Here is a 24,284-nt window from a genome sequence, read left to right as displayed (position 1 = left end):
TTAAAGTGTATTTGCAATTTAATTTTACCCTTTCCTTTACATTCTAGTTTAACTTTTGTTATCTTCACATTTACTCAGTCTTTAATTTTCAAAATGTCAAACCCAAGAATTTTTATTTGACTTAGAAATAACACTGGGTTGCAATTCTATATGATTGCACACTGAAAATATTTCTATTAACACTACCGTTCTAATTCAGAAAAGTGGTTTTTAAATACTTCGCTATTGAAGAGTTAATTAGTTGTTGTCCTTCACAGTTTTCCTGATTGGTGCATAAATAAAACTAGTTTTCTAATGGAGATCTAAAATTCAAACTGAGATTTGAAAATCTTTTTTTTTTGGACCAGTGGCACTTCCCACTGAAAAAAAATATTTCCCTAGTTATTTTTTCATTGTCTTCCTCCCAGTGTACCTGTGTATGTCAACAGCCTAACTGAATTAAAGGGATGGTTCATGTAGACATACAGCAGAGTTTGACCTTGAAATGGAATCTTAGATCACAAAATTGCTGATGACTTGCAGGTGGAAAAAAAGGCATGGCATGTTGAGGAGGAAAAAGGAAGGGTGAGATGAAGTGTAGTGAAATGAAGTGAAGAGAGAATGTTCTTCATAGTTGTTTGAACTTTGAAGAAACAGTCAAGTGTTTCCTTAAATGTGTGATTATGCTTAAATTAATATTTAATGCGTTTTCTTCCTTTTTTTTTTCTGCCTATACGTTCTACATTGCTTATTTTCTGATACTCTGTGAGAATGGAGCAACAGGACTACACTTAAAGAGTTGTAGTTCCACTCAAGTCAGAAAATAACCTCCAGATGGATTCAATTTTCCAAAATTTTCAGTGATGACAGTTGAGCAGAAGATAGAAAAAACCCAAATTTCTCCTACACTAATGGACACTGCACTCCCCGCCCCCAGCCCCCCACCCACCCAACACCTCGTATCTATTTCTTACTTGTACCCTGGAGAGGACTTTTACTTTTCAGGGCCTGGCCCTTCCACCACCATTTGCACATCATATTTAGCTGAGAGTACAAATATTATCGCCGTCTAAGGTTATTTGCATTTGCATGCCCAAGTTGTATTTTAAAATGACGTTTCGCAGCATTTACTTTTTTGGCTGCCATTTCTTCTTCTTGAATAATACATTTTTCTTACATCACAAGATGAGGCCCAGGAAAATTTTAAAGTTGCAGTGCACCTGTGGGATGACAGTGTGATAGACATCTGTGAAATAAATGCAGACTTATGGTGAGCAGGTTCAGCTGCAACTCTTTAAAATGGCATTTTATAATACAGCAGGCTTAAATGGTAGACTGTTGAACAGCCACAGAAAAACATTACATCATGCAAAACTGTAGTACAAGGGGAAAAATGACAACAATGTGCAAAGCTGCAGCTGATCCTACTTGCCATATGGTATGTCACTCACTGTAATAACACTTACATTCCCTCCATAAGTGCCCTTAAATATCAAGGAGTGAATAAGGCATTACGCAGATTGCTAAAGGAATTTGTAATCATATATGTTACGAACTTTGTACTTTCAGGAATAATTCTACTCTTGCACTAACACAATACTCTTTAAAATTGTATATATCTTAGAATATTCCCACAACTAAATAATTTAAATTTTCCTATGCAAATGGTTAAAAGCAAGGCTTCCTTAGTCAATATAAAACAAAAAGAAGCCCCAAACCATGAAAAAACAGCTGCTATAATTTTCCTCCCTCTCTCCTTTTAAGATACTATGATTTTCATACAAATGCATTTTCCATATATTTATCTACTTTTTTAAGAGTATTCTGTTCTTAGAGATCCTGATGAGAAACCAGATAACTCAAGTTGTTTGAAGAATGATAATTTGGTCTTTATCTCAGATGTATGGTAAACTGTTCAGCTGTTCATTATTTCTCACAGTGCAAAATCTAGAGAGCCCTCAAAGCAAGTTTCATGCAGCATTTTAGAATAAACAAAGGAAATACTTTGTCATATCATGCCTGTAATTAAATTGTGGAACTCATTGCCGCAAGATATTTCAGGAGCCAACAGTGTAATTAGAATCTTAAAAGGACTGTGGTCAGCCCCATTTTCTCTATTGAACACAGAAGTCTGGAACCTTCATCTCAGGTAGTCCCTTGGGCTCTTACTGCTGCAAGAGCATGCCAGGGGAAAGGACACTCTGGGCATGCCAGTCCCTCTTACTCATGACTGTTGAAAGAAGGATGCTGGACCCGGTGAATCCTTGTCCTGATGTGATCTGCTGTTTTGTGGTAGTTACATTGGACTGAATTCAGGTCCAGCATTGTGTTAATTACTTCCCGTCTTTCACTGGATACCAAAAAAAGGGAAAATGAGAAGAAAAAAAAAAGATTTACCCGATTTTGGGGTGATTTTGTTTTTGTTTTTTTGGGTTTTTTTTCTGTCCCTTAAAAAAAATACAAAAGCAAGTCACTTTCTATTCTAGCAGTCTATAAGGGACAAATTCAGTGCTTTATTCATTATGTGAAGAAAGGATTGTTTTGACATTGTTTTCTGATTTTAATATGTTCTTCATATACCCTGCACTTCATTTGTGTGCTGGAACCGACCTTGTCCTGTGGAATCATGAACAGAGATAGGAAGTTAAATATATTTTTTTACCATTTGTGCTTTCTAAGATCTTCCCTGATAGGAAAGTATTTTTCCATCAGTAACTTTGTGAGAAATCAACCCTTCTCCTAATCCTATAGGTAGTGTTTCTGGGTGTACACTGTTACTTGAGCAAAAATCTTACTGGTTTATCAGTAAAATTCTTTAGTACCTTTATGACATAGCTAGTGTGGTAAGTCAGATAATATAGACCACTAAGAAAAATCCTGCAGTGACAGAGAAAAAAGCAACTTGACTATACTAGTTTCTTCTATTTCTAGATTATACAGAATAATCATTCTCTAGGTGCCATTTAGGGAAGCAAAAGTGGGTTGAGGTTAGGATCTGAGTTCTTATGAGGTCCTACTGGGTAAGATATGTTCAGCACACATCATCACTTCTTAGGTGGTTCCTATAGTATGATGTCTACTATATTTTTGTTTCAGCTCTTTGGTCGATTTTCCATTTTTGTTTTTTAACTTTGCAAGCTAGTGGAGTATACGCCAATAAAAAGTCGATCTCAGTGTAGGAAATGTCAATCCTATACACATGACTTGGGACACTGGGTTTTTTCCTACTGACTGACAGATTTAATTCTTTATGAGACTTCTCTTAGTCAGTAAATATCCTAATTTTTCTCTTCATAATTTTCATGTCCTTACCATGTGGCTTATGGGAACTTCACTCATTTAAGCTTCTTCCCACAGCCTTTAAGATGCTGAGAATTTTCTTTGATCAGTTTGTAGGATTATATTTTTCTACAAGCTCTTTCCTCTGAAATGACAGGTCTCTTCTGCCAACATTTCTGTCATCACTAATAAAGCATAGCATTGGAGAATGCCCTTTTCTACAGTTTAGTACAGTATCATTTGTTGCCTCTCTCTGTTCTTCCTCAGTAATACACTGACTGAGCCAGAGCAACTGACCTGATGGTTTCATCATCTGGGATTGCAGACCTGTCTTTTCAGTAACAGTACTTGTAGTGTCTGGGGATCAGGGTCAATATCAGTCCTTGGCAGAGTTTTTACATTTCAGGGTACTATCTTGTCTGCCTGATTTACTGATAGTTTCTCAGGAGCTGACAAGAGTGAGCTTCAAGTACATTTTCTTCAGCTATAACATTGGAAGAAAATGTTAGTCGAAGAAAGCAGATTATCTAAACAGAGCCTGATGAGTCTGTGTCCCTGCTCATTGATCTTTCTTAATCCACGTTTGCTTAATTCATTCTAATCCATGACCTTTGCTCCCACTTTAGCTTTGCAGTGTCCCACATTCAGCAGCACATCAGGCCTCAGCAGAGTGTCAGTGCATTCTCCAGAAATTTGTCATCCTCGGCCATTGTCAAAGAGAGGGGACCTGGGCAGCAGCCAGGTTAACTGGAGTTTCTTTACAGAAGATTAAAATAATAACAGCTGTAAAAGGATTATATCTTGTTAAGATTAGAGTTCTCTCCCTATGTAGGGGTGCCAATGCTTTCTTGTATTTTAAAAATCATCTTTGAAACGATAAAATAAATGGCAATTGAATGGTAGAACATAGCTAATGCATCAGCCATTATAAATCAGTATCAGACAGTGGCCTTGAGATAACAATATCATCAGAAGTGAAAAATTCAGCTCATAGGTTGTAACAGAAAAGTTTGTGAAACATATAGGGAAAAGCTGAACGCTTTAATGACACAAAAGCATACTTTTACTGAAAAAGTAAAAGACAGGGATGTATAACTTTGTATTTTTTTCTAGATTCCACCAATTAACATAAAGTAGCTTTTTTATTACAATGTTTCTCCCATATTAGGACATTACAGTAAAATACTGTATTATATAAAAGCTTTTCAGCTGACCTTTCACCTTGGAAATGCAGATAATTTTCACTCCAGAGTAGAACTGCGAGTCACTATGTACAGATGACCTAAAACCAGAAGAGTTTTGTTGGGGTTTTTTGTTTGTTTGTTTGTTTGTTTGTTTTCATAGAGATGCTTTGTATTCTTTAACATCCATTTGGGATACACTCCTTGGAATCTCATTTATAAATGATATAGTCTTCTGCCTGCCTTCATTTACAGAGTGTATCATATACAAAATGATTGTGTAGCTTTGAGGCTCTTCAGTGTACTTTAAACAGGTATTAACTTACGCATCTTTAAGCACACTGAACTTACTTAGAACGAGACTGGGCCAACCTAAATTGAAATCGATAACTAAAAGAAACACAGGTAGAGCCGGAACCAAGGAGCAACAAATGTAGATAAAAATGTTAGACAAAATGGTTCGGAAAAGTTACATGCAACGACTCTGCAAGCCCTGGGGTTGTTGCACAGTAACTTGAACACATAGTACTTCATGTAGAAAATAGAAAATGACACTTGCCAGAATCTGACCTTGACAAAAATATTTGAGTAATATTTGTAGTATGATCAAACAACTTCCTTATTATTTTAGGCAGTAAGAGGTTTTCTAGAAAGCTCTGTTGGCTAGTTTTTACTATGCTCTGTGTTTTCATAAATTAAAGGAGAGGAGTATTGGAAATAGACTGCATTTATTTTTTACCCTTTTTATCTAGGTTCTTGTTTGGTCTGCACCATATAAGTGTCTGAGCAGTTTACAAATATGAATTCCTTTACTTTTGCGGGGATACATATTTATTGTTGTAAGAGAGGAAACAGAAAACTGAGGCACAAAGAAACTGAAAGTAAGATCTTTAAAGGTATTTAGGAATCTTGAAGACAAACTGGGCAGAACTAAGATGGTTCAGTCTAAGAAAATGGCAGGTTGCCAGACTCAGAAATTTTCTCCATTGAAGATAATTTTTTTTTTTTTAATTTAACATCCTGTTACTACACACGCCAAGGAGATTGATTGTGCTGGGCAGAAAGGATATGCAAGATTTACAAGTAATATTTAGGCTGACACAGATGTAAATTCTTCTGTATTTTATCCTGTCAATTAAATCATTTTTCCAAAAAACAATTCCTCTGCCATGTTAGCCTAGAGGACCACCAACCCTGTGTCTTGGAAAGGGAGGAGCTAGGTTATGAATCTGGGGGTCCCTTACCACTAAGCCTCTTTTGTGTTTAATGCTTAAGAACAGAAGCATCATGGTACCAGAAGAAAAGTAAGGGAGAACAAACTTGAGCATGCACTGGGTGTGCATTCTTATTTCTACTACCTACTATTATTGCCTTATTTCTTATTTCCGAGGCACTGTGAGGACAATCCTGTCTTTTGGCTTCTTTCCCCTGGACTGCTTCAGCATTCAAATCTTTGAGATCTAATGTAAAGTTAATAAAAACCAACAAGATCAGGTTTTATAATTACTGTCTCTCTATGTCTATGCCCTGGCCTTTAAATGGCCGTTTCAGATTTCCCCTTGACTCATTTCCTACCTCCATGACTCTCATAATCTTGGCTAAGTATTGGCTGTATCTCAGCAGCTGATGTGATGGGGTCCCTTTACTGTTTTGCATTCCCACATGGTCTGTAATCTGAAAGGTGTATGCCTAACAGGTGGGATCTCTATTGCTTGGATAAAAGTCATAGGACCCCTTTCCTCCATTTCCTTCTTGGCTCCTGCCTCACCTACTGACTCTGGTTTGGGATTTTTTGGTTGGTTGGTTGGGTAGGATTTTGTTCATTTTTCCCCCTGAAACACCTATCATTGCTATGAATTGCAACTGGCATGGTTACCCCTGAGCTATAAAGAGAAGCAAGAGTGAGAGCTGTAGCACATAATCACCTCACTTAGGTACCCAACCATCTATAGATATTTAAAATTAAGGACTTAATTATTAAGACTGGAGTTGCCTTAGGTTTTTCCATAGTTAGTACAGCAAAACAGGCTTCTCCAGGGACAGTTTCTCTCACTGGGAGTGAAAGAGTCTCCAGAGAGATTCTATATTCAACCTCTTAAATCAGGTTTTAAAATTCTAAAAATGAAAAGATAATTTTATAATTTATTAGACATTTGAATCTAGGTGAGCTGAATTCTACTCATATTAAAAAAGGACTTGACATTTTTATATTTATTGTGTATTAATTATCCTACTATTGATCCTTATAGAAATGTCCAATTCCAGTGGCTTTCTTGTAGTTCATTAGTGTTATTTAAGTATGAGGTAATTTGTTTCTCCTGCTCAGTTTTGGTCTTAGTGTGCTGACTGCCCGTAGTTTAAAAATATTTGTTCCCAAGTTCTCCTCTGACCCAAGCACTTCCTTCCTAAAGTAAATCCAAGCATGTTTCAGTGGATTGCACACCCCAGAAAATGTTTTTTGTAGACTTTACAGATTAGAGGGGTTTCACTCCCCCTTCCCTGTCCAGTCAATTATTGTCTGCCAGGCTGGGGAACTTCCTACACTCCCGTGTCCTTCAACACTGCCTCAAAATATGTGACACATAGAAACATTTTCATGATGTAAAAAAACATTCAGCTGGGCCGAAACACAATTCTCTCATTATTTCTGGCATATCAATTTAAACTTCTTTCCTCAACCCTCACATCCATAGTTATATATATACATACACACACACTGACACAGTCACATCAACAAAAATATAAATATGTGTTTATATACAGACTCCTTCTCTGTCTCTATTTAAAAATGGACTTTTGTATAGACTACACTAGGCCCAGAAAGGATCTAACGCCAAGAACTGCTCATGCAAATACAACTAATCTGCCCTAGAGGAGACTTTCTGAGGCTAGCTGCCAAGCTTACCTCCCTGGAGTGGATGCAGTTAGAAGAGCAGATCTAGTCTGATTTACTACAAATTGTACCCACAACTTTTGTATAATAGAATATATTGCATGTCACCAGGCTTTTGTTTTCTTCTTCTTCTTCTTCTTCTTCTCCTTCTCCTTCTTCTCCTTCTCCTTCTCCTTCTCCTTCTCCTTCTCCTTCTCCTCTTCTTCTTCTTCTTCTTCTGTTTTTTATTTCATGTACCTTTCTCATCATTTTATTGTAAACTCTTTAGGGTAGGGCTTATTGTTACAAGAGGATTGTAGAGCCCCTTTCCATTAAGCAAGACCATCAAAGCAATTCATTAGCCCCAACTAAATTATCTGCAAACTGCTTTAATTTGTCAAAAAAAAAAAAAAAGAGTGTACTATAAATAATTTATTTGAGGAAAAAAGTGCTTTAAAAGATATAAAGGCTAGAAGTTTTTTGGGATTTTTTTGTGTTGTTGGTTGCTTTTTTTTATAATCCCAGAAGTAAGTTTATGTAATACTTCATTATACACAATCTAATTCATAATTATTTCCTTTAAAAGATCGTTATGGATATGTACATACATTGAACATGAATGCCTGTAGGGCTGAGGAAGTCCAACTTCTTTATAATGGATTTCTTTTGAGCATACTGGAACCATAACTTAAATTTTCACATTCCTAGAGCAAGAAAAAATGAAAGCAAACAATGAAATTGGCAACAAAGTTAAAAATATGAGACACCTCTTCTGTCTGCATACCCTTTGGAAAATATTAGCTAATTATATTTAACATAGAATGAGAACATAATTCCCACTGTTTTGACAAGTAACAAATTGCATATTATCACCTTGTAAATAATATTATTAAAAACACTTGCTCTTGTCTGTAGTCTATTCTTTGTAAGAAAAAAATTAATTTGAGGCCCATCATTCACAAGATGTGCATTAGAATATCAAAGCAGCAGTCTGAAGATACTGAAAACTGAAAATCCTGTACACCCGCTGCACAGAGGGAGAAATTTGGTGCTGTAATGAGAAGATAAAAGTAAAGGTTTGTGAAGTCTGTGGTAGCAGCATGATCCCTTGTGATAATTAGATTTGCAGTCATGATTAATTTGACTCAGTCATTCTACTAATAATATTATCTTGATTATAATCTAAGCATAATATTGGTTTCCATTGAGAAATATAAATCATACATTATTAAGTATTTTTAATTTTTATCAGTTTACTAATTAAACTGTATAGCTCACCTTTTTTATTCTTAAAAACTTCCATGGAGAGATTAATTTTAATTCTTCATGTTTAAACACATCATCTTTCATCCAAAGATCCAAAGGTGCTTCACAGTACAAATACTAATTTGTACTCTTAGAATGATCTCACAGCAGTCCAATGAGATACATTACTAGCTGTTATTTTCTAAGGCTGTTTTTCAAAGTAAAATTTTCACATCCTTCAGCAGGATACAATAACATGTACATCTACATGTTTGCAGAGTCCTTTTCAAGTCAAGGGACAGCACTTGCTGGTAGCACAAAGATTTGACCCATGCAGTAACCTTACTGAAAGATAATGACTCACATTAAAAGTAGGAAGGCTTTTTTTCCATTAGCTTCAAAGGGGTCAGGTTTTCATTTAATAATACATAATGGTATGAGTGTCAGAGACAGATATAGAAAGGGAACAATCAAAATCATCAGGTATTCTATACACCAGTGAGATGCAGAATGTACTCACACAGAAGTTTGATATGTAGGTTTAGTTGTTTCTCAACTGTATCCTTAATTTTTAAAAAGGTCTGTGTGTAAGAGCATTGCTTTCTTCAAATGGGAGGCCAGACCAAATGCTGGATCGGTTTGGGTCCTTAAAGCTAAGAAGCAACATAGCAGTAAGAACCTACTTTCATGGAGATGATGCAGTGGAGACCTCTGTTGATTACATGTCATTGTTGTAACCACAATTCAGAATTGATGAGCAGTCAAATGAGTCCTGACAGCAAGTGTGACTACAGGAAGTTAGTACACTGCTATCACACATGGCCTTCACCTTTTTATATTCAGGTGCTTAAAAAAAGCAGAGCTAGGTTTTACTTCTCTTTAAACAAAACTAAGTTCTGGAGTAATTTATTTTTCACTTTTTAATCCACATTTAAACCAAGATAACTGAAACCAGAATGTGGACCTTGTAGTTGAGAGTAAAACTATTTAAAAATGTGCTATAATTGTTAAAGATGTGGATAAACCAAACACAGTGATCTTAGAAATACTATAACAAGACTTTGTGATAATCAGATCTATGCACAGAGACAGAGCACCCCTGCAGGCCTATGATTTATTGGCATCATGGACACATGGTAGGCGGCTCCTATGACTGAAGTGTTGGAATGGAAGGATACAGGCCCTTTAGGAACGAATGGCAGGTGAGACAAGGAGTGTTGCCCTCTATGTCAATATCCAGCTGGAGTGCATGGAGCTCTACCTGGGAATGGATGAGGAGCCGACTGAGAGCTTATGGATCAGAATTAAGGGGAGGGGAGGGAGAAGTGATATTATAATGGGGATCTGCTACAGGCCATCTGAGCAAGACTGAGCAGAGGAACCCCTCTATAGATAGGAACATTCACAATTTCTGGTCTGAATGGGGAACTTCACCCCAATGTCCGTTGTAGGGACAACACAGCCAGGCATAAGCAATCCAGAAGGTTCCTGAAATGCATTGATGACAGCTTCCTTCTCCAATTAATAGAGGGGCTATGAGGACAGGTGCTGTGTGGGACCTTATTCCAACCAGCAAGGAGGGGCTGCTGGGGAATGTGACGTTCAAGAAAAGCCTTGTCTGGAGTGACCATGGAATGGTGGAATTTGAGATCCTTAGGGCAGTGAGGAGGGTGTGCAGCAAGCTGACTGCCTGTCAGCCTCACTGCCACCCCTGGTAAGGTGGTGGAACAACTCATCCCAGATGTTATCTCTAAGCATGTAAAGAAAAAGGTTAGAGAAGTGGACAGAGAGGGGGATTGAGAACTGGCTGAATGGTAGGTCTCAGAGGGCTGTGATCAGTGACACAGAGTCTAGTTGGAGGCCTGTAACTACCAGTATTCCCCAGCATTCAGTACTGGGTCCAGTCTTGTTCCACTTATTCATCCAAGACTTGGATGAAGGGACAGAGCACACCCTCAGCAAGTTTGCAGATGATACAGAACTGGGAGGAGTGGCTGACACACCAGAAGTCTGTTCTGCCATTCAGTGGGACCTGGACAGTCTGGAGAGGAACCCAATGAAGTCTACCAAAGGCAAATTCAGCCTTCAGTAGCACCTGGTTAGGAGCAACTCCATGCACCAGTAAAGGCTGGAGGCTGACCTGCTGGAAAGCAGTTCTGTGGAGAAGGACTGGGGGTCCTGGTGGACAAGATGTCTGTGAACCAGCAGTGTTCCCAGGTGACCAAGAAGGCCATTTTTTTCTGGGCTGCATTGGGAAGAGCATTGCCAACAGGCCGAGGGAGGTGATTTTGCCCCTCTACTCAGCCCTGGTGAGGCCTCATCAGGATTGTTGTGTCCAGTTCTGTGCTCCCCAGTCCAAGAAAAGGAACTGTGGCAGAGGGCCCAGTAGAGGGTTCTGAAGATGATTAGGGGGCTGGAGCATCTCCCTCAGGCTGAGGGAGTTGGGCCTGTTTAGCCTGGAGAAGAGACAACTGAGAAGGAATCATATCAATGCATATAAATGTCTCACCAGCAGACATCAAGAGGATGAAACCAAATTCTCTTCAGTGGTGCTCAGTGATACGACAAGGGGTAACAGGCACAAACTGAAACACTGGAAGTGTCATCTGAATATGAGGAAAAGTTTTTTCTGTGAGAGTGACAGACGTTCTCATGGAACATGCTGCCCAGAGTGGTTGTAGATTCTGCTCCTCTGGCGATATTCAAAACCAGCCTGGACACAATCCTGTGCAACCTGCTGTAGCTGGGAAGCTGAACTAGTTGATCACCAGAAGCCCCTTCCCATCCCAACCAGTCTGTATGAATTTGTGTAAAACACATGACAAAAAAAAAGAAGTGTGTGTACCTGAAACAAGGACCTTGGGTACAGGGCTTACCTTTGGGTATTGCTTGAGGCTCTCTCACTGGAATCAGGGATCAGGTGCTTGTAACTCAAAGGACTGAGTCAATTATGTTAAAAAAAGGCAGTGGAATGCTTATAAAGTGCATGTAACAGCTGCATGAAATGGCAATATGCTCTTATTACAAAGAAAATAAAATGGATCATTATAAATGAAACACGCAGAGGATTGTTAACAGCAGAACAATTGTTATGTATTGAGCCATCAGAAACACCCACTTGGAAATCCTTAACAAAATGCTTAACATTTTATAAATAGAATTTCTAGGGAATTTAGAGATCAATACAACTGTCTAGCCACCTTCCACCTGTCTGGAACTGCCTTCCAATAAGAGTAAAAGAGGGAAACAATTTAAGTAGCTTTAAAGTGGAGCTTAATACATTTTTGAATGGATTATAGGGAGCAGGAAATGCTGGTTAGAGCAGAAGATAGGAATCAATGGCCTGGGAGTCCTTTCAGTATCATATCTTGCGCTCCAGAAACTTTCTTTGCTGCCTTTTCTCCTGTAAGCATAGATTCATCACAGAAGACAGGTTTTAACAAAACACCCTGTTGTTAAGAAGTTGTTCTAGCTAATAATGGTGTTTCATGAACATTTAATCTTCAAGTAATTCTAATATTAACCCTGTCATAGTGAAGTAGGAATCCATACTTCATGATTCACTATTTATAATCAGCAGCAGAAGTGTCTAAAATCAATAGCTAACATGCAACAGGGCCTTACAGGGAATTAGGAGCAGTGTGAAAACAGCAGTTGCTCTTCAATATGCTCCTGACAACTGAGACCAGATGAAATTTAAACTTTTTTTTTCTTTGGTCACAACTAGAATTTACATATACGCTCTCAGTAGGAAGGCCTATTAAAAGACAAATCGTTTCTGGGGTTAACTCTGTGTTTATTCATCTGCCTTACATGCACCTCTGAGGAATATCTACACACAGAAAGAGGAGAAGAAGCCCACAAGGTCAAGTGGGGATCCATGGGAATTCTTCCTATTCTAGCTGAAGAACAGGGAAAAAAACAATCAATGCAAATTCTTCTTGGCTGATGTGCCGCAAGTTTCTCATTATGGTAATTAGTGACGCATGAACACTGTTAGACTTTGCTGCATGTTATATCCCTTAATGCTCACTGTTTACTGTAGTGCCCAGAGGCCCTAATAGGAACACTGAGCCAGTGCAGCACAGCTGGGAGGCTGACAGGGCTGCAGGAGGAGGAAATGCTGCTGCTGGTTATATAAAGGGACCCAAGCATCTCTTGTTCCCTCCATCTCATCTAGTGGCTCCAGCTACTGAAATGGAGCAAGGGAGCAAAATTATTACCCCTGTTGGGCTCAAGAGCTATGTGTACATGGTGCTGCACCTGAGGACTTTGATCTGTCCATGGCATGGGAGTCGTCTCCTTCCACTGTCCATAATCAATAAGCACTCATTCTTGAAAAAGACCTTATAAAGGATGTGAGGAGTAATGTGAAAAGTATTCTTTTTTTCTTATCTGATTCTAAATGTTTCAGTTGTCATTCAGAAGCAGGTCACCCACATGTAAATGTGGCCCTTGTTATATTGCCAGGAACAAAGAGACTTTGGACAATCTGCTGTGTAAAGGCTGATTGCACAACTTTAAGCTGCCTGAGGGCTGCTTTAACTTATCTTACTGATTTTTCTGAAACTCGGGGAGAGAGGACCCTATACTAAAACTGATTCATTCTATTTTTCTTATTTTTCTCTTAGTGCCCTCTGAACAGCCACCAAATCCTCCATCTGTTGTTGTTTGTTAGTTATTAAAAGTATTTTACCATGTTCACCAAAATACTTTTCTGAAATAATTGATGTATACATCATATAGGTTAGATAAACTATGGATCAAATGCTTGGCTGAAGATTAAAAAGCTGTTTTATCTCTTAGTCTTAGTTAATTGAGACTTCACTTCTAAGCTTATGCTTGCTACTCCAATACAAGTGTTAGAAGTTAATCTTTTAAGTCTAACTATTCACCTACTCTTTCCTTATGTCAAGGCATCATCAAAGATTTATCTCATTCCGTAACAGACATTTAAGACATTTCAGATAAACTATGCTCATGAGGTTCCTTTTTGTTCTTGTAGGTCTAGGCTCAATAGGTTACTATGTCTAATGTTAAAATGTGTAGGATAGACAGTATAAAGAAGTGAAATGTGATTTACATGCTTCACTCAATAAGGGTGAAATAAAATTCTGGGATTTAAAGGAAAGATTTGCCTAGATGCTGTCAACCACAAGCAGATGTTTGGCATTTTAATGTAAATGTAATATAAAGAAATAGTAGCCAAAAATATTGGTGTGTAGCATGTGCAAATTATATTTCAGCAGATAGACATAATGAGTCAGTAATAAGAAATTATGTAGCTGATAAAATGGTCAACTTAATATATGAAATAAGGCAGAATAACAATTTTTGTGCATAAAAATTCCTATTTCTAGAATTACATGTTCCTGAAATGATAGAATAAATGTTATCAGAATATTGGTTGCACAGCTACCCTTTCTGCTATTTTAAACTTCGAAAAAAACCCCAAGCAAAGCAACCAACCAACCAAAGAAAAACTCCACAAGAAAAGCCCTACAAAACCAAACACACCAAATAAACAAATATCTGTTATTACATAGTTAACACTTTATGTATTTATGCTTTTATTTAAAATGTACTTGTTTTATCATCACATGCCTTTATGCTGTATCAATTCAGAACCAGTCATTCAAATCCAGAAAATCCTCTTTGAAATGTGCATGCCACACAGTAAACTTATCTGAACATATTTAATGAAGAAAAATGTTCAATTTTGAATATACACTACGAAGTTGGCAGCTTTTTCTATGTTATATAATAGCTTAAAAATCCACCTTAACGCTTCTATCTTATTAGTATGAATGATTCAATAAAAACACCTTAACTGCATAGAAACTGGAGATGATATAGCCTAACCCAGCTGTCATGCAATTTATAAATACAGAAGCAACTACCCACATCTGTTCTCCTATTTTCTTTTTTCAATTTAAGAGGGAAATTGACCTTACAATCTTCAACGTGACTTCAGGTCATTGTTATTAGTGATGAGAAAATGCTGTGCTCTTCTTTTGACTGAGTCTGGCAAACCTCCCAGATATTTTACAATCACAGTATAAAAGCTCTGAAAAGTTGTACAATATTTTATTTTTTTCCGGTTTAGGCACTTGTTGTAGGAGCCCGTACAGCTGGCAAATAAAAGTCTTTTTGCAGGAAGTCTGTGGGCTTTTTTTCTTTTAAAACGATGCTTCTCCTTTGAAACCCTGAATTATAAAATAACTTGGCTGGAATGAATAAGTTACTAGGTGTTCCTTTTAGGCAAAGCAGTTAGTAATTTACATTTAGGGATCATGGGTAAGGGAACAGTATTATTTTTCAAGTTTCAGGAAGAACAAATATTTGTGTGTAAAATTAGAGTTGACTTGAGGCTCATTCTCAAGAAAGCAGAGATCTACAAACACAGAAGTATGGAGATTTCTATTCTCCCTGCATGAAGGAAAGAGTAAATCCAGCTTTTTGCAGTATAATTCCCATTAACTACAGTATTATTCATGCATAATCCTGTTTAAATTTTTTCATGTCTAAGTTTAAAAAATCAACAGTTTAAGTACCCCAATAAAAGAAAGTTATCATAATTCAGCAGATCTCCATAGGAACTTGTTTGACTTATCTTCTATCTGCAGGAATTCGGGATCCATGCATAAGTCTTGATGTTTAATATAATAACTAGCAGACTATAAGACCTGAAATAAAAATTGATGAATATGTTTATATTCAGATGGGATACAAGGATGCTGCTCCTGGGGGCTATGTTCTTATCTCCACTTTTTTAAACTGTTCTGTTTCACATGGTATTAAGAGAGAAAGATATTCTTCCTGTATTGGCTGGTTAATGTAGCACACACACATGATTTTTGAACTGGGACTGGGATTGAGGTTTCCACTTTTTCTCAACATTTAGGCAAGAGAATCATACTTAGAAAGTTTCTGGGGTAAAATGAATGTTTAACAATCCTTAAAGAAGACAAACAATCATTGCAATAAATACTCTTTATCTTTCCATTTAAACAGATTGTTGTTCAATGAGCAATTCTGATACATTTGAGCAGAAATATTAAAATAAATTTTCATTCAGCAATAAAGATCAGAAATTAAACAATGCAAAACCACAGCCTGCTTGCTTTTTTTTTTTTTTTTTTTTTTTTGTTAAGCAAATATGTCATCTAAGCTGGTTATTTTACAAAGTCTTGACAATTTCTTTAGAAAACAACATAAGCTACTTCAGATGTCACAGCATTCCTGCATTTTTCCTGCATTTGTCCCTCAAGGAAGAGGGGAGGAAAGTAAGACATACTGTAGATATTGAGGAAAGCAGATTCATTTGCCATAGGCAAAATTTTGTGGCATTTTAACCAACCTCCTCCTTGGAGAAAGGCTGGATAAACAGACAGGCTTTGTGACACAATTTTAAGACTTAGCAAATTCAGTGCTGTTGAACTCTAGAGGTAGCAAGACCAAGGATTCTTTGTTGAAAAAAATCTGCAAAGAGTCATCACAACTAGTCATTTCCCATTATAAAATAGGATAGCCACCTATCTAAAATATGGAGTTAATACAAGGAAGCAGAAAATGTCATGGTGTCATCCAGGAACTTAATCATATAAGCTTAGGTGGAGGTGGGAGAAAGAATAGTTATTATCCACTTTTTTACCAGGAAAGTTTTATTATAATCATGAAATGTAGTAGTAACGTATCAGTACTGACAACCCCTTAAAATTTAAAAGATCTTAAAACTCTAAAAAAAGGGTTTGTTTTGTAAAATGAATAGATGACTGAACACGCACTGCACAGTACCTTTATTACTTTTCCCACCATTAGCTGTTATTTGATAACCCTGATGTTAATAAGTAAAGACAAGGTCTGACTTAAGCTCTACTTTGGTTTAACTGCCATAGCAATTGTTCTAATTGACTGTCTGCAGCTAATTTGTTGTTTTTGGTTTTGTTTTTTTTTTCTGTGTATAGTGAAACCATTGTTTTCTACAGGTAGAAGAAACAAGCAGTTCTATGCAGAATTAAATATTTATGGTACTAAGATAATGTCATGAGATAGAGAAATACAGTCCGGGTATAACAGCACAGGGCTTGAGAAATGGGGACACAGGATCTGGCATAGGGATGGTCATGAGATGACAGGGGATGGGTCACAGGATGGCACTTCAGACCCCATAGCAATAACTCACTCATGGTCAATTACAGAAGTGTAAATCTAGGAAAAACTGGTTTTAGGGTTAAAAAAAAAAAAAAAAAGAAAGAGTATCTACCTATATGTTAAAAGTACCACATAAAAAAATTTGGAAGTAAGGTGGAGATGCAGTCCAACAAAAAACATGCAGATGTGTAAAAAAAAAGTTAGCAAATACAAAAATGACCCTCAGTGAACCATAAGGTGAAGAAGAAGAAACCATGAACATAAATATCATATTGCTTCCTCTGAAGGACTCCAGATGCTGACAGTTCACCATAACAATGCCCCCACACATCCTCCAAGAAATTTAATGTGAAGTGTGAAGTAGAAGGAGGCAAAGCAACAAGTTAAAAAAGTCAGAACCAGACCTGTTCCATATGGTCTTTGTTGTGCATATGCTTCATTGTGCACTGTTTTAGATAACCAGTTTGAATATTCAGAGTTAGAAATGTTTGTAAAATGCTTTAGTTGCATACTAATTTTTCCTTTTAACATTCTTGCACTGGGAAGCAATGGGAAAAAACCCACACTAACATAAAAAGTGTGATGATATCACTTAACATTTTTCACAGAGTCATAGATATGTAAGTTTCAACTGTTTAGCCACAGAGAGCTGGTTGCTTGGGCAACACAATGGATTTGAAATTTAGATTCCTTGATTCTGCAACAAATATTCTGTGTAATCCAAGAATAGTCACAAGTGTTTCATTGTCCATCTGTTAACTTTGTTTCATTCCACCTTTGTCTCTGGTATTTTTTTTTCCATCAGATCTATGGCAGTGGGGTTTTTTTGTTTGGATGGTGGGGGGGGGGTGTATTTTGTTTCTTTCTTTCTTTCTTTGGTTTTATTTTCTGTGGGTTTGGCTTTTTTTTCTTTTTTTTTTTGGTATGAGACTGATCAGGAGGACGACTTGATTAGCTTTGGAAAGTGCACAGAAGAGTAGAGGTCTATTAGATTATCATCAGGTGTTCCAGTAATACCACTAAACATCCTATTCAACAACCATTCTCAAATATTTTTGCTATTGAACAAAGTATTTTTGAAAGTCAGGGTTTGAAGGCAACACCTCTATTTTTCTTACATCTTCCTTGACAAGGAACTATTTTGCCTTGAATCCAGACATGAGGTTGCTATTTCAAATAATGATGGCAACAGTGGACTAATTAAGATAAAATTTGCAACTAAAGTATTTAATAATGAACTATAGTAGGACAAAGAAGCAGGTTATTAAAACAAATTAGGAAAAATAATGGTTCTTATTTTAACAAAATCTTCTAAGAAAATCAAAACAAAATAAAGAGAATATCTTTATAATGCAGGTGTTCAATAGGATTTTTATAGCGTTTGAGATAATTGATGTCTACTTTTTATTACCCAAAAAGAAAATCAAATGCAATATGTTCAAAGCAACTAGAATGAAGGATCCATCATTAAGTGAATGAGACACTTTGATTATCCATGGGTCATTAGTTCAATACGCTTTAATGGCTCCTAAAGAGCTGTTGCACATTTTGAGAGTACTTACTGACTGCCTTAGCTTATAAATGCATCAATACAGAAGAAAAAAATATCAATATCAGAAAATCATCTTGGTAGATCTATAGCTGATTCAGAATATTTATGTCCACTTTTCAGTTATTATAGTCATAAAACACCTATGTTTTATTCATGGCACCAGCTATTGGTCATAGTGACATGACACAACCATTGTTTGAAATTGTTACTCTTTCTACATTTTTTGAAATTTATACCACATAAAATCCAAGTTGTCAACTCTCAGGAATTATATTGGCTCTTTTTAATGTGCAGGTTAGGTGGATTTTAAATGGCCATGTGTAAGAAAATAGTCCAGAAAATTCCTGCTCACTAACCCGGGACCATTTAGGGGTCTTTGCTTTTCAATGTTTTAGAGGCGTCCCCCCATTTTCGGAGGGAGATTACTTAGACACTAGCATTGATACTATGGGCAATACAAGCCAATTCTTTTCTGCAATCTTGTGCTGCTTTGCATTAATGTGGAACATATTTCAATCTGGAGCTTCACCTTATTAACTTCTTCTTTTTCATCTGTTCTGACTCACCCCCAGATCATTCTTCTACAGTTATTGCACTATGGTACATACAAGCTCACTGAAAAAAAAATTTTTTTTTTGCTTTCCATTTCCTTTTATGGCCATTTCTGCCCTAAAAATTATTAAATAGGATATCTCATGACTGAAAACACCTTAGTTGGGGCAAACATGCATAGCTGCATGCCTTCATGATATAAAAAAGATAACATTAGCATATTTCTTAAGTAAAATAAGGCAGCAATTGCACACTGAAGTGGTGAAAATCTTTTCATGGGATTATATTATTGAATTTTGAAGGGGCCCCAAGAAGCCATTTATTTCAACCTCATGCTTGGATCAGGATCAGCTCTTAGACCAGACAATACTCAAAACTTTGCCTAGCTGAGCCTTGAAGATCTCCAAGAATGGATGCATGACTTCTTTGGACAACCTGTTTCCCCACTTGACTGTCTTAATCATGAAAAAGCTTTTCCTGACATGCAGCCTGAACCTGTCTTGTTTCAAATTATGCCTACTCTCTCTTGTCCTCCCATCTTGCACAGCTGTGAAGTGCCTGGCTCCATCCTCTTCATTAACTTCCTCCTAAGAAAGGGAGGAATGCTGTTAGCTCTCCCCAAAGCCATCACTTCTCCAGGAGGAATGAGCACAGTTCCCTCAGCCTATATTATTTTGATACTATTAACTATATTTCTAAAATTTGTAAATACGTTCAGTAAACCTTACTTTTAAAATCATTGGATTAACATGCAACAGCCTTAGGCTTAGATTCAACAAATGATTTATGAGCTTACCTGCTGTGAAAGCTATTACCATCTAATGTTAGCAGCTAGAAGTTGAAAGCATAAATATTTTGTTGGATCTGGGCCATGGCATTTTCCTTGCTTGTTCTCACTTTGCCCTTAGTCATACATCTATCCAATTACAGTTAATTTTATATTATACGCTGTTCATGCAATCTTTTTCCCATATGTCCTTTTTATTCATACCAAGTAATGCACTGGCTCCTGAAAGCATGTGTAGCCTCAATCAGCAATACATGATTTGGCTTAGCACAATAGGCACCCACAGGATATCTATAAATTCCTCATTATGTCTCTTCTGTCCAAGTTCTACCAACTTCTTCCTGTTCTTCTTCAGCAATTCATCAACTCCTTGTTCCTGTCTCAAAAGAGGTATTGTTTCAACATTTTTTTATCATTAACACTTCTCCAAGTCTCTTGTCTGTTACCCCTAAGACTATTTCCCTTAAATCTATCAGTCACAGAGCCATTATTCCTTCTACTTTCTACCCGTCTAGCCATAACTAGAGCTAGTTGGTTTCTCAATCCTGGATCTTCTTATACAGATTTCTCTAGGACAGCTTATCAGAAATCAGCAAGAATAAATGGCCTACATCAGGTCATCTTCTATGGCTGCCAAATGTCATGGCCTTTCAAGAAGTGCACCTTATGTCCTTCCTGTTTCCTGCTGGAGAAAAGGAACTTCATGGCTCCATTCATTAGCTGGACAAGAAAAAGGGATTGTCTGCAACAGCAGTGTGCAGTTGTTGTGAGTAGGACCCTACCTTTTCTTTCCTCACAACTGAAACGAAGGTGGTACTAGTTGGAAGAGGCAAGATAGAAATACACATATTGATATACATTCAGTATAAATATCCTGGATTATTATGGTAAAGAAAGGGGGGAGCATAGAGGGGGGGAAAAGTTATGGCTTTGTTTGTTTTGAGCATGGAGGTTTTTGTAATTAGACAATGCACTTTTTATGTCTGAACATGAAAACACATTATAGTATCAGCAGCACATCCTCCCTTTTTGATATTAAAGCTGACTTCCTTTTTCTCCCATTTCATCCCTGAACCTTCTCTTTCAGTTTTCACTTGCTTGTAACTTCTCTGTTCTGACATAGAAGAGGAAATTGTCCATGTTACTATAGGTATCAGCTGAATCGATATAGTAGTCCCTCTCTCTCCTACTACTCTGTACTCGTTGCTGATTACCACACTGAAGTTAGACGTGTGCCTTGGGATAGCTGGCCTTTTTCTCTTTCCCAACAAAATATATAACAGTTGCCGTCTGTGGCAGGAAGGATTGTGAGTTTCTCCTTTCCCTGAATTTATGACAGGGTTTCTCTGCACACAAAGAATGACCAGATCCATGAAGCCTCTTGCCCAGGTATTCAGGAGCAACTGAGAAAGCACCAGAGATTGGAAGGATCCTCACTATCCCTAACTGGAAGACATATTTTTGTCCTAGGTTGCAATGTAAGATGTAACCAAAAGTATGTGTTCTATCATCATCTGTTGAAACCAGGTGGGTCAGTGTTCTTTATCTCTTCTGTGACACATCCCTGGTAACTCTTTCTGGGAGATATCTGCTGTTAATGGGCCATCTAACCTCACTGCCTGACTCACAAAGTTACATCATCCCATTGTGAGATGCTCCGCCCAGGGGGAGGAACCAAGCATTCCTACCTGGGTATAATTTGAGGTCTGGAACAACATGGGCAGCTTTACCTACTGGATTCCCAGAGGACAAGAGCTACATAACCACCAGAGGAAGACCAGATCCTTCTACAGGATCACCACTTCAACAGAACCACGTCTATCACTTCAAAGAGGACTGCAGCCACTCCTTAATTGGGCTGCTACCACCACCCTCCCCAGCAGGGTGTCAGGTCGTATCCTGACTCTGTCAGGTTAAGCCAGTGTTTCTGTGTTATTGCCTTGTTATATACACTAGTAAAGAACTGTTATTCCCATTTCTCATATCTTTGCCTGAAAGCCCCTTAATTTCAAAATTGTAATAATTTGGAGGGAAGGGGGTTACATTTTCCATTCCAAGGGAGACTCCTACCTTCCTTAGCAGACACCTGTCTTTCAAAACCAAGACAATTTTGCACTAGCAAAGATTTAATGTCAGTTAAATTCTCCTTAGAAAAATGTGGAGACAAGGCAGAGTAATAAGGTATTATCCACGGAAAAGAACACAGGTTCAATTCACAAGTTAGCTTTCCAACTTTTTCACTCATTTTTCCCAGTACATTTTTCATTTAATTTCAAACCTCTTAATTAAAAGTGCATGCTTTTGTCACTCTGGCCTGTGTTTTCATGCAGGCTTTGTATGGTACAGTTGATACTAGCCCAGTGTGAACTGCTGTTGGGTCTACTAAAGAGACACAGTGTAGTGCAGTGATGTTTGTTTCTGCTGAGATTTAATGGCTATTTGACTTGGCAGCTGCTTTCTAAGACATGGTTCTCACAGGGGATCTCTCCATTTCAGCAGCCACAGTATAGGCTTCCTCTCTGGTACCGAGTGTCAAACATCTGCTCTCCTCTTATCTTTCCCTTCCAGTTTTCTCTGTCTCTGGCATAGTTTACTGCAGGACAGAAATGTCCTGCTTACCTCTTCAGGATTGTGACAGCAGCTTTTTCTTGCTTAGGCCCAGTATGAATAGGAATTTGTAGATATTTCAGAAAACATGGGGAACTACTGTGACATGCACTTTCCATCTTTGCCACTATTGCATTCCTGCTATTGCATTCCCCTCCACAGTGATCCTTCAAGTGCCAGGAGTGATCCTGACAGTGCCACAGGCATCATCACCTGCTGAAGAGATGAGTCAGCTCCAATATTCTAATAGTACTTATTTTTGCACCCATTTGGCTGCATTTTCACTCCAGTTCACTTCCCCATTTCCTGGGACATTGCATTGCTCTAATCTAATTCTACCTTCCTTTCCTATAGAGCTTATTAAAATGGAGCCCAGGACAATTAGTTTCGTGTTTAGTTTTTAATTTTTGATAGTTCAACAGAGAATTTAATAGAAAGGCATTGTCAACTTAAACTTCTATTTCTTTTCTCTAAGGGTCTGTCTGCAGGATCCAATTAAAATTTAGCTTTATTTGGTCCCTACTTAGCTATTGACAATTTTCTCTCAACTTCTCTACCCTATTTTTGAGAAGGAATTTCATTCAATATACCTTAACTTTCGTGAGCAAACCTCTAAATGGAAATATGTCGGTGTATTTTATGAGGAGAAAAATAGGTTCAGCTGTATGTGGAGATTTTAGTTTCATGTTTCTTTAGGAGTTATTACAATTTCTTTTATAGTCCATACTTAATCTCCTTTTCAGCCAATTAAGTCATAAAAAGATCCTGTAAAGAAATGAAATACTGTATTTGCTTGCAATTTATGACAGTATTTGAGGGCTTGTACAAATATATGTGACTCCATTACGTCCTACTAGCAGAAAGAACTCTGTCCTCTACTGGTTATGTTTAGGACTGGAATTTGGATCAGTGGTTGTTGTCCAGAAAACCAATATCTGTGAAGGCTCCCATCTTTGATAGGCTCAGGCATCTAAGCTTTCAGTGAAGCATAACAGGCAGACTTCCAGATCTTGAGTTTTCACAAATAAAAACTGTATTCTGGAAGGAAAAAAAAAAAAATTGAGTAGGAGTTTAAGATACTTTAATGCTGCTATGCATGGTAAATCCAGTTATACAGTTCAACAGAGACACTGGAGGTAATGGCAAAATGCTGAGCAGATGGGAGAAGAGGACATATGTGCCTAAGTGGGTTGTGCAGAAGGGGTTTAAGAAGTGTGTTATGGGCCAAGAGTTGATTTGAGAATAGTGGGGCATCATGCCGGCTTATTGTTTCTTAATGTCAAATTAGAGTCTTGACTGATGGATACAGCAACACCTTCCAGTGTTTGGTGTTTATTTTGCTGACATTTTAGTGTGTAGATACAGAAAACTTTCCTTAGATCTAGTGTGTTGACGAGAAATGTCATAAATCTTCAGAAGAGTTCAGGAAAGGACCCCAGGTATTCTAAAGGACTCCACTTCAGATGAATCATTTTGAGATAAAACCTATTGGCTCTGTAGGAAAAAAAAGAAAAAACACACATTCTTTTCTCCTTTTTTTTAGATTTCTTCCTTTTCTGTATTGGGTTCTCCTCCTGACAAAAAAAAGAGGTGCCAGGCCTCTCTGGTGACTGGTCACTCTTGCTCTCTGGCTTCCATGGGGAAGAGTTGGTGGAGAGTCCTTAATAAAATTCTGATGTTTCAAGTAGAGAAATTATAGTCTAGGAAAATAATGCAATGGAGCTATTCCTGTGCTAACTAACCAGAGGTGGGGTAAAAAAAAATAGTTAGGTAATTAGTGTTTTAATTTTATGTCAGAAATTATATTCAATATTTTGTATGTTAAATTCATATGCATTTTTCTTGGATCAGCTCAAAGAGAAATTTACAGAGACTACTATTTGTTGAAGTGTTTAAATGAAGACATAGAGAATGGTCACCATGATTACAAAAGGAAAACATTTCCCAGATATTTTGGTTTCTCCTTTGATTGTGAAGGAAGATAATTATTAGAATAAATGCTGATGTGATATTAATCACGAGAAAAAGGACACACACAGGGACTGAACTCATCCATAGAATTTGCATGTACTTTTA

General features: G+C 37.4%; 1 long non-coding RNA gene across 1 annotated transcript; it reads right to left on the bottom strand.

Annotated features, from left to right (window-relative positions):
* Positions 1 to 61: 61 nt before the first annotated feature.
* On the bottom strand, positions 62 to 21,293 carry LOC116436488. The gene is made up of 3 exons (XR_004237025.1): positions 21,213 to 21,293; positions 14,576 to 14,580; positions 62 to 73 (listed from the first exon to the last, which is right to left on the bottom strand). It is a non-coding gene; the product is annotated as an uncharacterized LOC116436488 (long non-coding RNA).
* Between the last annotated feature and the right edge of the window lie 2,991 nt (positions 21,294 to 24,284).

The sequence above is a fragment of the Corvus moneduloides genome, chromosome 2 (genome assembly GCF_009650955.1).
Source record: "Corvus moneduloides isolate bCorMon1 chromosome 2, bCorMon1.pri, whole genome shotgun sequence".
Classification (NCBI taxonomy): Eukaryota; Metazoa; Chordata; class Aves; order Passeriformes; family Corvidae; genus Corvus; species Corvus moneduloides.
This window is presented reverse-complemented; position numbering and strand designations above follow the sequence as displayed.